This window comes from Saccopteryx leptura, chromosome 1, assembly GCF_036850995.1.
Source record: "Saccopteryx leptura isolate mSacLep1 chromosome 1, mSacLep1_pri_phased_curated, whole genome shotgun sequence".
NCBI lineage: Eukaryota > Metazoa > Chordata > Mammalia > Chiroptera > Emballonuridae > Saccopteryx > Saccopteryx leptura.
Genome location: NC_089503.1, coordinates 156,093,177 through 156,107,944, shown reverse-complemented (window position 1 = coordinate 156,107,944; position 14,768 = coordinate 156,093,177).

Sequence of the window (14,768 nt, the reverse complement as noted above, 5' to 3'; positions counted from 1 at the left end):
GTTTTTCAGCCTTCCCTGAAATTCTCCAAGATGCCCAATATCATCTCAGTAAATCCCTCGTCTGCTCATACTAGCCAGAAATGGTCTCTGATACAATGGCTAACTTTCTATGGGCTGCGCCTTGCTGAATTTATTGTACTTAATTTTATGTTAAAAATAACATCTACAGCCTGGCCAGAGGTGGTGCAATGGATAGAGTGTTGACCTGGAACACTGAAAGGGCTGGTTTGAAACCCCAAAGTCATGGGCTCTAGCGCAGGATTGTCAACACGATCCCAAGGTCATCACTGTGAGCCCAAAGGTTGAGCCCAAAAGAGCTCGGGCTGGAGCAAGAGGTTGCCGGTTCGGTTTGAGCCTGAAGTTCAATCCTCAGTCAAGGCACATATGAGAAACGGTCAATGCACAACTAAAGTGAAGCAACTATGAGTTGATGCTTCTTATTCTCTCTCTCTTCCTGTCTCTCTCAAAAATAAGTAAGTAAATAAATAAAAATAATAAAGATAACCTCTATAGTTATTTGACTTTCCCTATTGGTATTGGGGGATTATAAACATGATGGTATGTGTTATAATCCAATAGTACCTGACTTTTAAAAATTAATTTGTTAAAGTAATCATAATAACATTATATAATTTCAGGTGTACAACTTTATAATACAACATCTGTGTACTCCTTTGTGAGCTCACCACCCAAAGTCTAGTCTGCTTCTGTCACCTTGTATTTGACTTCCTTCACCCTTTTCATCTGAGTCTTTTTAAAAATTTGGTCTTGTGAAACCTAGAAAAATAACATAAAAATGGTACAGGTCATGTTGAGGTTGAGGAGAAGGCATGTGGAGGGCATGACTGTACCATATCACTGGCCTCTCTGTACTTACCCATTCCATCTCCTCGGGAAAAAGGACTGACTTACCTGGTTAGAGGCTTTGGAAGAAGACACTCGGTATGTGCTCTCCCTCCCTGTTGGGAGCAGCAGCTTGAGGAAGGGGTGCTTTCTATTGTTCTCTACCCTGTGGTGGTTTGATGTATCTCCTGGCCCTTCCAAAAGAGGCGTGGCCTGGTCCCTCATGGGTGTACCTGGGAGGATGAATCTGTGATTCTGGGGTGCAGTATTAGGAAGCCCACGGAGACCACACACCTAGACTGTATCCTTTATCTTGGCTTTTATCGAATGCAATACCCTTAAATCTCAACCCACAAATGTTTCAGAACTTGACAAGAGAAGAGAACATTTTTATTTAAGGCCTCCCAGACTCTTAGATTTACACAAATTGTTCCTTGTGTACTATCAGAGTAAAATTTTTAAAGTTTAATGTGTCTATTTTGCTGGGGGTTCTTTTCCCCTTCCATATCATTCTGGATCCATTTCTGGAAAGATAAAACATTTAAAGAATAATCAATTAAAGGGTAAAGAAGAGAATTTTTTTTTACAGATATTCAAGGATTCTTTATTTCTTTTTTTTTTTTTTTTTTATAATTTTATTTTTTTAATGGGGTGACATCAATAAATCAGGATACATATATTCAAAGATAACAAGTCCAGGTTATCTTGTCGTTCAATTATGTTGCATACCCACCACCCAAAGTCAGATTGTCCTCTGTCACCTTCTATCTTGTTTTTTTTGTGCCCCTCCCCACCCCCTTTCCCTCTCCCATTCCCCCCTCCCCCCTGTAACCACCACACTCTTATCAATGTCTCTTAGTTTCACTATTATGTCCCACCTATGTATGGAATAATACAGTTCCTGGTTTTTTCTGATTTACTTATTTCGCTTCGTATCATGTTATCAAGATCCCACCATTTTGCTGTAAATGTTCCAATGTCATCATTTCTTATGGCTGAGTAGTATTCCATAGTGTATATGTGCCACATCTTCTTTATCCAGTCATCTATTGATGGGCTTTTTGGTTGTTTCCATGTCCTGGCCACTGTGAACAATGCTGCAATAAACATGGGGCTGCATGTGTCTTTACGTATCAATGTTTCTGAGTTTTTGGGGTATATACCCAGTAGAGGGATTGCTGGGTCATAAGGTAGTTCTATTTTCAGTTTTTTGAGGAACCACCATACTTTCTTCCATAATGGTTGTACTACTTTACATTCCCACCAACAGTGTATGAGGGTTCCTTTTTCTCCACAGCCTCTCCAACATTTGCTATTACCTGTCTTGCTAATGACAGCTAATCGAACAGGTGTGAGGTGGTATCTCATTGCCGTTTTGATTTGCATTTCTCCAATAGCTAAAGAAGATGAGCATCTTTTCATATATCTGTTGGCCATTTGTATTTCTTCCTGGGAGAAGTGTCTATTCATATCCTCTTCCCATTTTTTTATTGGATTGTTTGTTTGTTTGTTGTTGAGTTGAATGAGTTCTTTGTATATTTTGGATATTAGGCCCTTATCTGAGCTGTTGTTTGAAAATATCATTTCCCATTTAGTTGGCTTTCTGTTTATTTTGTTATCAGTTTCTCTTGCTGAGCAAAAACTTCTCAGTCTGATGTAGTCCCATTCATTAATTTTTGCCTTCACTTCTCTTGCCTGTGGAGTCAAATTCATAAAATGCTCTTTAAAGCCCAGGTCCATGAGTTGAGTACCTATGTCTTCTTCTATGTACTTAATTGTTTCAGGTCTTATGTTTAGATCTTTGATCCATTTTGAGTTAATTTTTGTACAGGGGGAGAGACTGTAGTCCAGTTTCATTCTTTTGCATGTGGCTTTCCAGTTTTCCCAGCACCATTTATTGAAGAGGCTTTCTTTTCTCCATTGTGTGTTGTTGGCCCCTTTATTAAAAATTATTTGACTATATATATGTGGTTTTATTTCTGGACTTTCTATTCTGTTCCATTGGTCTGATTGTCTATTTTTCTGCCAATACCATGCTGTTTTTATTGTCGTGGCCCTATAATATAGTTTGAAGTCAGGTATTGTAATGCCCCCAGCTTCATTCTTTTTCTTTAGGATTGCTTTCGCTATTCGGGGTTTTTTATAGTTCCATATAAATCTGATGATTTTTTGCTCTATTTCTTTAAAAAACGTCATTGGAAGTTTGATGGAAATTGCATTAAATTTGTATATTGCTTTGGGTAATATAGCCATCTTGATTATATTTATTCTTCCTAGCCAAGAACAAGGTATATTCTTCCATCTCATTATATCTTTTTCGATTTCCCTTAACAATGGTTTATAGTTTTCATTATATAAGTCCTTTACATTCTTTGTTATGTTTATTCCTAAGTATTTTATTTTTTTTGTTGCAATCCTGAAGGGGATTATTCTTTTGAATTCCTTCTCAGTTGTTTCATTGTTGGCATATAGAAAGGCTATTGACTTCTGTATGTTAATTTTGTATCCTGTGACCTTACTGTATTGGCTTTTTGTTTCTAGTAGTCTTTTTGTGGATTCTTTGGGGTTTTCGATGTATAGGATCATATCATCTGCAAAAAGTGATACCTTTACTTCTTCTTTTCCGATATGGATGCCTTTTATTTCTTTGTCTTGTCTGATTGCTCTGACTAGAACCTCTAGTACCACATTAAATAAGAGTGGAGAGAGTGGACAACCCTGTCTTGTTCCTGATTTAAGGGGGAAAGCTTTCAGTTTGGTGCCATTTAATATGATGTTAGCTGATGGTTTATCATATATGGCCTTTATCATGTTGAGATATTTTCCTTCTATACCCATTTTGTTGAGAGTCTTAAACATAAAATTGTGTTGTATTTTATCGAAAGCCTTTTCTGCGTCTATTGATAAGATCATGTGGTTTTTGTTCTTTGTTTTGTTGATATGGTGTATTACGTTAACCGTTTTACGTATGTTGAACCATCCTTGAGATTCTGGGATGAATCCCACTTGATCATGATGTATTATTTTTTTAATATGTTGTTGTATTCGATTTGCTAGTATTTTGTTTAGTATTTTAGCATCTGTATTCATTAGAGATATTGGTCTGTAGTTTTCTTTCTTTGTGCCATCCTTGCCTGGTTTTGGTATGAGGGTTATGTTGGCCTCATAAAATGTGTTTGGAAGTATTGCTTCTTCTTCAATTTTTTGGAAGACTTTGAGTAGAATAGGACCCAAGTCTTCTTTGAATGTTTGGTAAAATTCGCTGGTATAGCCGTCAGGGCCTGGACTTTTATTTTTGGGGAGGTTTTTAATGGTTTTTTCTATTTCTTCTCTACTGATAGGTCTGTTTAGGCTTTCTGCTTCTTCTTGACTCAGTCTAGGAAGGTTGTATTGTTCTAGGAATTTATCCATTTCTTCTAGGTTGTTGTATTTAGTGGCATAAAGTTTTTCATAGTATTCTACAATAATTCTTTGTATATCTACGGTGTCCGTGGTGATTTCTCCTCTTTCATTATGGATTTTGTTTATATGAGTTCTTTCTCTTTTTTCCTTGGTAAGTCTTGCCAAGGGTTTGTCAATTTTGTTGATCTTTTCAAAGAACCAGCTCCTTGTTCTATTAATTTTTTCTATAGTTTTTCTGTTCTCTAATTCATTTATTTCTGCTCTGATTTTTATTATCTCCTTTCTTCAGCTGGTTTTGGGTTGTCTTTGTTCTTCTTTTTCTAGTTCCTTAAGGTGGGAAGTTAAGTGGTTCACTTGGGCTCTCTCTTGTTTGTTCATATATGCCTGAAGTGATATGAACTTCCCTCTTATCACTGCTTTTGCTGCATCCCATAGATTCTGATATGTCGTATTGTCATTTTCATTAGTCTGTATATATATTTTGATCTCTGCACTTATTTCTTCTTTGACCCATTCATTTTTTAAAAGTATGTTGTTTAGTTTCCACATTTTTGTGGGATTTTTTTCCTCTTTTTTGCAGTTGAATTCTAGTTTCAAGGCTTTATGATCAGAAAATATGCTTGGTACAACTTCAATTTTTCTGAATTTGCTGATGTTGATTTTGTGGCCCAACATATGGTCAATTCTTGAGAATGATCCATGTACACTGGAGAAAAATGTATACTCAGTCACTTTGGGATGAATTGTCCTGTAGATGTTTATCATATCCAGGTGCTCTAGTGTTTTGTTTAAGGCCACTATGTCTTTGTTGATTCTCTGTTTGGATGACCGATCTAGAGCCGTCAGCGGTGTATTGAGGTCTCCAAGTATGATTGTGTTTTTGTCAGTTTTTGTTTTAAGATCAATAAGTAGCTGTCTTATATATTTTGGTGCTCCTTGGTTTGGTGCATATATATTAAGAATTGTTATGTCTTCTTGATTCAGTGTCCCCTTAGCCATTATGAAATGGCCATTTTTGTCTCTGAGTACTTTTCCTGTCTTGTAGTCAGCATTATCCGATATGAGTATTGCTACACCTGCTTTTTTTTTTATGTTATTTGCTTGGAGTATTGTTTTCCAGCCTTTCACTTTGAATTTGTTTTTATCCTTGTTACTTAGATGAGTTTCCTGTAGGCAGCATACAGTTGGATTTTCTTTTTTAATCCATTCTGCTACTCTGTGCCTTTTTATTGGTGAGTTTAATCCGTTTACATTTAGTGTAATTATTGATACTTGTGAGTTCCCTATTGCCATTTTATAGATTGCTTTCTGTTAGTTTTGTGTCTTGTTTGATCCTTCTCTTTCGTTTTTCTATCTTTTGTTTTTATTTGGTTGTATTCCATACATCTTTCCTCTGTTGCTATATTTTTTATCTCATGTGCTTCTGTGGTGGTTTTTTCAATGGTGGTTACCTTTGAGTAATGAAAAGGGTCCCTACCCTGTTCATTGTAGCGAACTATTTTGTGAGTACTTTTGCACTCCATCGTCCTTTGCTACTGTTAATCTCCATCTTCTCCCCCCCTTCCTTTTTGTTGTTGTCACAGTTTAAATTTGGTTTTATTGTGTTCTTCTTGGAGCTTTTACTTGTGGCTCTGTTTTTTTTTGTTCTTTGTATCTGATTGGAGAACCCCCTTTAGTAATTCCTGGAGTGGGGGTTTTCTGATGATAAATTCCCTCATCTTTTCTGTATCTGTGAATGTTTTTATTTCTCCTTCATATTTGAAGGATAGCTTTGATGGGTATAGTATTCATGGCTGAAAGTTCCTCTCTTTCAGGACTTTAAATATTGGGGTCCACTCTCTTCTAGCTTGTAGAGTTTCTGCTGAGAAATCTGATGATAATCTAATGGGCCTTCCTTTATATGTTGTATTCTTCTTTTTCCTGGCTGCCTTGAGAATTTTTTCTTTGCTGTTGGTTTGTGTCAATTTCATTATGATATGCCTTGGAGTAGGTTTGTTGGGGTTAAGAAAACTCGGAGTTCTGTTTGCTTCTTGAACTTGAGGCTTTAGTTCTTTCCACAGGCTTGGGAAGTTCTCATCTATTATTTGTTTGGGTATGTTCTCCATTCCATTTTCTCTCTCTTCTCCCTCTGATATACCTATTATTCTTATGTTATTCTTTTTGATGGAGTCAGATAATTCTTGTAGGGCTATCTCATTTTTTTTAATTTTTGAGTCTCTTTCTTCTTCTCTCTGTTGTGCCTCAAGTTGCTTGTCTTCTATTTCACTAATCCTCTCTTCTATCTGACCTGTTCTATTAGCTAAGCTTGTTACTTCGTTTTTCAGCTCGTGAATTGAGTTTTTCATCTCTGTTTGATTTGTTTTTATAGTTTCAATTTCCTTGGACATATATTCTTTGTGTTCATTGAGTTGTTTTCTGAGCTCCCTAAATTGCCTTTCTGTGTTTTCTTGTATATCTCGGAGGATTTTTAGGATTTCTATCTTGAATTCTCTGTCATTTAGCTCCAAGGTTTCCAATATATTAAATTTTTTCTCCATAGATTTTTCCTCATCTAGCTGTGTTACCTCTCTTTCTTTTGTATCCAAGATATTTGATTTTCTCTTCCTTAATGGCATCTGAGGGTGGTTTTGTTGATAGTATTAATGAGATTTAATAAAGAATAAAAAGTTAAAAAAATAATAAAAAAAAATAAAAAATCGAAAAGAGTTTTTTTTTAAAAAAAATTAATAATGAAATAAAGAAAAATAAAATAAAATAAAAATTTTTAAAAAAGGAAATTATTCCCCCCCCTCCTTTTTTCCTCTCCTCTCCTCTCCCCTCTTTCTTGAGAAAATCTTGTGGTGAACTGTGAATTATAACAAACAATGCCTGTGATGGAGGGCCTGAATTGGGGAAAAGTAATAAAGGGGCAAAAAAAAAAAGAAAGAAAAAAAAAGAAAAACGTAAAAAAAAAGAAAAAAGAAAAAAAAGAGCGTATGGACCCACAAAAAGCAAATAAGGAAAAAATTTGGGTCAAGAACAAAATGATTTGCTTTTAGGTGTTGGTTGTCTAAGAGTTATGATGAGAGGAATAAGAGGAAAACGGAAAAATGGGGGGACAAATTAAAAAATTACTATTGTATTTAGTGGAACAAGAACTAGATAAAATGGAGAGCCAGGGATGGGAGCACTGCTAGTGAGTTAAAAAGGTGAAGTAAAAACCCCCCAAAATGCCACAAACATAAGTTTGAGTCCCAGATAAGATAATTTGTTTGTTATTGAGGTTTGAATGAGAGGAGATGTAAAGGAGAAAGGAAGAAACTAATATAGAGGGAGAAAAGAAAGAGAAAGAGAGAAAAAAAGAGGGAACCACTAAAAGAAGATAAAAGAAAGGAGAGAGAGAGAGAGAGTTAAGGGTTTTGGAGTGCAACCCTCCTAGAGAGAAAGGAAGAGAAGAGAAAAGATAATGGGAGATGTAACACTTATGGGTAGTGTAGTTCAAGGAGAGGAGAGAGTAAGACCGGCAGAGAGTTAATCAGCCAAATTGGAGGAGGAAAAAAAGTATCAAGAATGAAGATAAGAGAAACAAACGAACAAATATAATAAAATGGGATAGGTTATAAAGTCTGCAGATTATTCTTGATTTTGAGAGGTTATCTTCTTGCTTTTTCTTTTCTCTCCCTCTTCTTGGTCAGTGACTCTGTACCCCGGGTTCTGCCCCTTTGGCACGCTCAGGTAGAGGTTTGCAGTTGATAAGTCTCTATGGCGATGTCATGTATTGTGCTTTAGTCTCGTTGGCAGTTGAGGCTCATTAGCATTTATAGGCTCCGATAGTGAGAGAGTCCGTGTTCCTGGAGCCTTTCTCCTAGTCTTTCCTTCCTCAATTAGTAGCCTGATAATCCAGCTATGGGGTTGCTGCTGCCTCTGCCTGGATAGTAAGAGGCTCAAAGAGCTGGCAACTCCCCACTCTATTTCCACTCAGCACAGGGCTCTGGGTAAGGCTCAGTCAGTCAGAGCTGCTAGCATAATCAGGCGGGCTTTCCGCCCACTCAAAGACCTCTGGCTCTGTCTGCCACTCTGTCCGGTAACACAGGCGGGCACCCACTTCCGGGGCGCTTGGAGGAAACTCTCACTCACTGGCTGCGCATGCAGACCAGGATATCCAGCCAGCAGTCTCACGCTCTGAGTGAAACCCCCAACCGCAGGGAAAAGTTGCAGCATTGGAATTGAGTCTCGCTCCGTCCCCGTGCACGGCTCCTGCAAGGCGCTGGGGCGGCCCGAGATTCCGCTTTGGCCCACACAAAGGCCCCTGACTCTGCCCCTCTATGCGATAACACGGGCGCGCACTGCCGAGGCACTTGGAGGAATCACTCATTCACTATCTGCATGCGCAAACCAGGATATGAGGCCGGCAGCGTTACCCTCTGAGTGAAACCCCCTCCAGCATGGATAATCTCCACCGTTGGAATTAGTTCTCACTCCCTCCCGTGCGTGGCTTTCCCAGGGCACTTGGGCTGCCCAGAGACTCTGCCCTCAGCCCACAGAAAGGCCTCTGACCCTGCCTCTCCGTGGGGCAACACGGGCACCCACTCTCAGGGCCTAGGAAGAAATCTCTTGCCCAGTAGCTGCACGCACTGACCAGGAGACCGGGTAAAATGGCCGCCCCGCTTGTCTTTCTTTGTTTGGGTTTGGCACGAGTGTTAGCTTGTATTGCCCGGGTTGCCACAGGATCAGTTTTTCCTCGGCTTGGATCTCCGCGCCACAGCCTGGTTCGGCCGTTTGTGCCGCGGCCTGGATCTATTCACCCCCTTTGCCTGCCTCAGTTTCTATATTCACAGTTATCAGAGAAAGCTGCCCTGTTTAGGTTAGTGAGGAAGGCGGAGCATTTCCTATTCCCTATTTCCTTCGGGGTTTGGTAATATATTTAGCCAATTTTTCACTTGACCATACCTTTGGGTGTATTGCGAAGCATCTGGAGGCTCCAAGTATAGGTTTTTCTGTTTCTGGTTGAAGATCTTGTTGAGTTTTGGGGGAGATTTATCAGTATCGCTTCCTACCCCGCCATTACTCTCGATTCTTTATTTCTTCTTGAAAAGCAGGCAGATGCTAATTTCAGAGTTTCTTTTCTTTCTTTTTTTTTTTTTTGTTTTGTATTTTTCTGAAGTTGGAAACGGGGAGGCAGTCAGACAGATCCACCTGGCATGCCCACCAGGGGGCGATGCTCTGCCCATCTGGGACATTGCTCTGTTGCAACCAGAGCCATTGTAGCACCTGAGGCAGAGGCCATAGAGCCATCCCCAGCACCCGGGCCAACTTTGCTCCAATGGAGCCTTGGCTGCGGGAGGGGAAGAGAAAGACAGAGAGGAAGGAGAGGGGGAGGGGTGGAGAAGCAGATGGGCGCTTCTCCTGTGTGCCCTGGCCAGGAATCGAACCCGGGACTCCTGCATGCCAGGCTGATGCTCTACCACTGAGCCAACCAGCCAGGGCCCAGAGTTTCTCATAAATAAGATTATACTTTAAAACATGCCTTTGGTCCCATTGGTTAGTGGTTTCTTCACACCATACATACATCTCTTTTTTTCCCCTTTATTATTAATTTTAATGAGGTGACATTGATTAATTAGGGTACATAGATTCAGAGAAAACATCTCCAGGTTATTTTGACAATTGATTATGTTGTATACCCATCACCCAAAGTCAAATTGTCTTCTGTCACCTTCTCTCTGGTTTTCTTTGTGCCCCTCCCCTTTCTTCCCCTCTCCCCTCCTCTACCCCCCCCCCCCATAGCCACCACACTCTTGTCCATGTCCCTGAGTCTTTTTTATGTCCCACCTATGTATGGAATCATACAGTTTTTATTTTTTTCTGATTTACTTATTTCACTCAGTATAATGTTATCAAGGTCCATCCATGTTGTTTTAAATGATCCAATATCATCATTTCTTATGGCTGAGTAGTATTCCATAGTATATATATACCACATCTTCTTTATCCATTCATAAAAAGGAGAATTTTAATGTAAAAAATTATTAAGTAAATGACATGATTGGGGCAAAGGGATTGGCTGGTCCAGCAATAAAGACAACTCGGAAGAATACAGGAATGGCAGAGAGAAGGAGCAACCACTGGCCTGAGGGCAGAAAGAGAGTGTGGGAGGAGAAGCCCTCACTCCATCAAACCGAGCTCTGGAGTGCTGGAGAGAGTTTGGCTGTGGTTAGTGGGCTAGTAGAAAAATCACTGTGGTGCCATCATGTCCTTTGGAATTTGCTGGAAATTCACCCTCCAGGGGGTTGGGGAAGTCGTCTGGGCTCACCAGAGACACTGGATTACAAAACTGCTCAAAGCTAGGGAGCTGGTATGAGGGAGTGGGAAGTAACAGGCCTCTGGGTACTCCGTAAGGGGTCAAAGGGTTCAGTAGTAATCATTCTTATTAAGAATAGCCTGTCTCAAGAACAATAGAACATCTATAAGGCTATTGCTCATGTCAAGCCAGCATCCTAGAGGTCATTCCTGCATGCCAGATCCCCACCATCTGCACTCTACTATGCGACTAACTGCATATTTAGTAATAAATCACTGACCTCCCTAAAGATATATAAACTGGCCAGTCAGCCAAGACCATAAGGTGGTTTTTTGGACCTGAGTCCCCTGCCTCCTCAGGTTGCTGGCTGTTGGGCAGATAAGATATATTATGCTCACTTTGTTAAAGATGGCGCTGCCCACATAGAAGCCTGTCACCCAGGTGATGATATTAGTTGCTCTTCTTGCTTGGGATGGGCATGATTATGTTAATATGTGTTGGGGGAGGGCTTTCCCACCAACAGGTTTTATTTTTTATTTTATTTATTTTTTTGTTTTTTGTTTTTTTTTAAAGACTTTATTCAATTTTCAGAGAGGAGAGAGAGGGAAAGAAGGAGAGAGAGAGAGAAGGAGGAGGAGCCAGTTTATGCAGAGTTTGTGCAGAGAGGAGATGGGGAACAGGTGAATGAGACTAGTGAGGTTAGAAACCTTTGATTCTAGGAAACTCGGATAAGTCAGTGGCTTTGGGAGCCCTGAATGAAAAGGGAAGTGTTTTCCCATTGTGTGTATTTCTTGCCCGCGGAGTGCAAGCTAGGATTAAAGCTAATGGCCCACCAGTTCTTGGCTCCATTGTTTCTTTACTGACTGTCTGAATCCAATGCAAACCTGCACTGGCCAGGCGGCTGTGATGGTGGCCGTGTGTTGGTCAAATAAGTTTGTAAATAATGACATATATGTTTGCTCGCTTATAGTTTGTATTGGCTGTGGGGGGACAGGCTTAAGCAGGCAGGATTCTTATAGCCTAAGGCAGGGGTCCCCAAACTACGGCCCGCGGGCCACATGCAGCCCCCTGAGGCCATTTATCCGGCCCCCATCGCACTTCCGGAAGGGGCATCTCTTTCATTGGTGGTCAGTGAGAGGAGCATAGTTTCCATTGAAATACTGGTCAGTTTGTTGATTTAAATTTACTTGTTCTTTATTTTAAATATTATATTTGTTCCCGTTTTGTTTTTTTACTTTAAAATAAGATATGTGCAGTGTGCATAGGGATTTGTTCATAGTTTTTTTTATAGTCCGGCCCTCCAATGGTCTGTGGGACAGTGAACTGGCCCCCTGTGTAAAAAGTTTGGGGACCCCTGGCCTAAGGCTTAGTTTTAAGACTAAGCCTTTCCCACCTTTTTTGATGTAGGGTGGTGCACTCTCATGAGGAATCCCATTATGCCTCAGATAAGTGACTTTGTATCAGAGACTTCCTTGTTTGTATATTAAATTAAAGGTTTCGATTTCTATACTATAAAGTGGGGCAGACCGGGAGCTTGCTCTCTCTCGGTTCCTGAATTAGCATTAGAGAGAAGAGCAGAGAAAGCCCTGTGGAGGAGGCCAGGAGAAGCAGCCAAGATGGTGGAGTGCTGAGTGAGAAGCCAGTTTGTGCAGAGTTTGTGCAGGGAGAAGGAGATGGGGAACAGAGGTGAATAAGGCTGGTGAGGTAGAAACCTTTGATCCTAGGAAAACTTGGATAAGTCAGTAGCTTTGTGAGCACTGAATGAGTGGGTTTTGGAGCCCAGTGTGTGTTTTTACTTGCCCGCCGAGTGCAAACTAGGATTAAAGCTAATGGCCCACCCGTTCTTGGCTCCGTTGTTTCATTACCAACTGTTTGAATCTATGCGAACCTGCATAGGACAGGTGGCTGTGATGGTGGCCGTGGCTACTGGCTTTACACCGTGGCTATTGGCTTTACACTGGCAATTTGAATTAAAGACACTCTTTTTTTTTTTTTTTTTTTTTTTAGTATTTTTATTTATTTTTTTTTCTGAAGCTGGAAACAGGGAGGTAGTCAGACAGACTCCCGCATGTGCCTGACCGGCATGCCCACCAGAGGGCGATGCTCTGCCCATCCGGGGCGTCGCTCTGTTGCGTCCAGAGCCAGTCTAGCGCCTGAGGCAGAGGCCATGGAGCCATCCCCAGTGCCGGGGCCATCTTTGCCCCAATGGAGCCTTGGTTGCGAGGGGAAGAGAGAGACAGAGAGGAAGGAGAGGGGGAGGGGTGGAGAAGCAGATGGGCGCTTCTCCTGTGTGCCCTGGCCGGGAATCACACCCGGGACTTCCACACGCCAGGCCGACGCTCATCACTGAGCCAATCGGCCAGGGCCTTAAGGACACTCTTGTACCTACTTGGTCCTTGTCTCACATGAATTGGCTAGAAGGGTGATGGGCAACATGAATGCTGGCTTGTTCCAGTAACACCTCCACGTGTCCCCCGAGCACACCTGTACTGTGCTTCGCAGGAGTCTGATGAAAGGGTGCACTGAATCATGAAGCAAAACCTTTTTTCCTCCGCCTATGTCTTCCTAGTGTTAGCGGCAAAGTGACACCAAAAAGTTAGACCTGGGTTCAGAAACCTCGGTACTTGAGTTCTGGTTAAGAAAGAATTCAGAGCCAAGACTCCAAGTATAAAAGAAAGTTTATTTAGAAAGTCACGGAAGCAGAAAAAGTGAGACAAATGGGCTGTATGGGCTCAGGAAATAAGTTATAGAAGCAAAACATGGGAGGAGAAGAGGAGGGAGGGAAAGGTATGGGCATGCTACAAAGGGAGAGAGGTGATGGGGCCTTTGTCTTAAGGTTTTTATCTGTTTTTCAGAGGTGGGAATTCTAGAAGTCTTTTTTTTTTTTTTTAAGATTTTATTTATTCATGATAGAGAGGGGAGAGAAAGAGAGAAGGGGGAGCAGCAGGAAGCATCAACTCCCATATGTGCCTTGACCAGGTAAGCCCAGGGTTTTGAACCGGCAACCTCAGCGTTTCCAGGTTGACGCTTTATCCACCGCGCCACCACAGGTCAGGCTCTAGAAGTCTTATGGGATGATTTCAATAGAATATTCATCAACTTTATGCTGAGGTGCCTGTTGGGCAGATAAAATATATCATGCTCACTTTGTTAAAGATGGTGTTGCCCATGTGGAAGCCCGTTGCCCAGGTGATGGTATTAGTTGCCCTTCTTGCTTTGGTTGGGCGTGTGTTGGGGACAGGCGGTGGGCAGGCAGGATCCTTGTAGCCTGGGGCTTGGTTTTGGGACTAAGCCTTTTCTACTCTTTTTGATGTGGAGTGGTGCACTCTCATGAGGAATCCCATTATGCCTCAGATAAGTGACTTTATATCAGAGACTTCCTTGTTTGTATATTGGATTAAAGGTTTGGTTTCTACACTATAAAGTGGGGCAGACCGTGGAGCTTGCTCTCTCTCTGTTCCTGAGATTAGCATTAGAGAGGAGAGCAGAGAGAAGGCCACGTGGAGGAGGCCGGGAGAAGCAGCCAAGATGGTGGAGTGCTGAGTGAGAAGCCAGTTTGTGCAGAGTTTGTGCAGGGAGAAGGAAGGAATGGGGAACAGAGGTGAATAAGTCTGATGAGCTAGAAACCTTTGATTCTAGGAAACTCAGATAAGTCACTAGCTTTGTGAGCACTGAATGAGTGGGTTTTGGAGCCCAGTGTGTGTTTTTACTTACCCGCTGGGTGCAAGCTAGGATTAAAGCTAATGGCCCACCAGTTTTTGGCTCCGTTGTTTCATTACCATCTGTCCAAATATAATGCGAACCTGCATGGGCCAGGCGGCTGTGATGGTGGCCGTGGCTACTGGCTTTACACCATGTATGATCATTTTAGTCAGTTTTCACTAGGAAGCAAAGGTCAATGTATGCTCAATTCATACTGTAGACGAAAAAAGAAAGGGTTCTAGGGAGAATGACCTCACAGTGTGATCTGATCATAAATTCCTAACAGGAAAGGTCATGGTGGGGAGTGACATCTCAGGCCTATAACTCTTTGAGGGGGTGTGTGTCAGGGATTTTCCTTAAATTTATTGGAGTGGCATTGATTAATAAAATTATATAGGTTTTGTTGTAAGGTATCAAAAAGCTGCAAAATTAATATTGATATTCTGTGAGGAAAAGGTCAGGCTTTCCTGTCCTTTCTTTGGAAAATGGAGGAAAAAGAATGTAGAAGTCTCCTGACTTACAAGAACGACTAGTATCATTA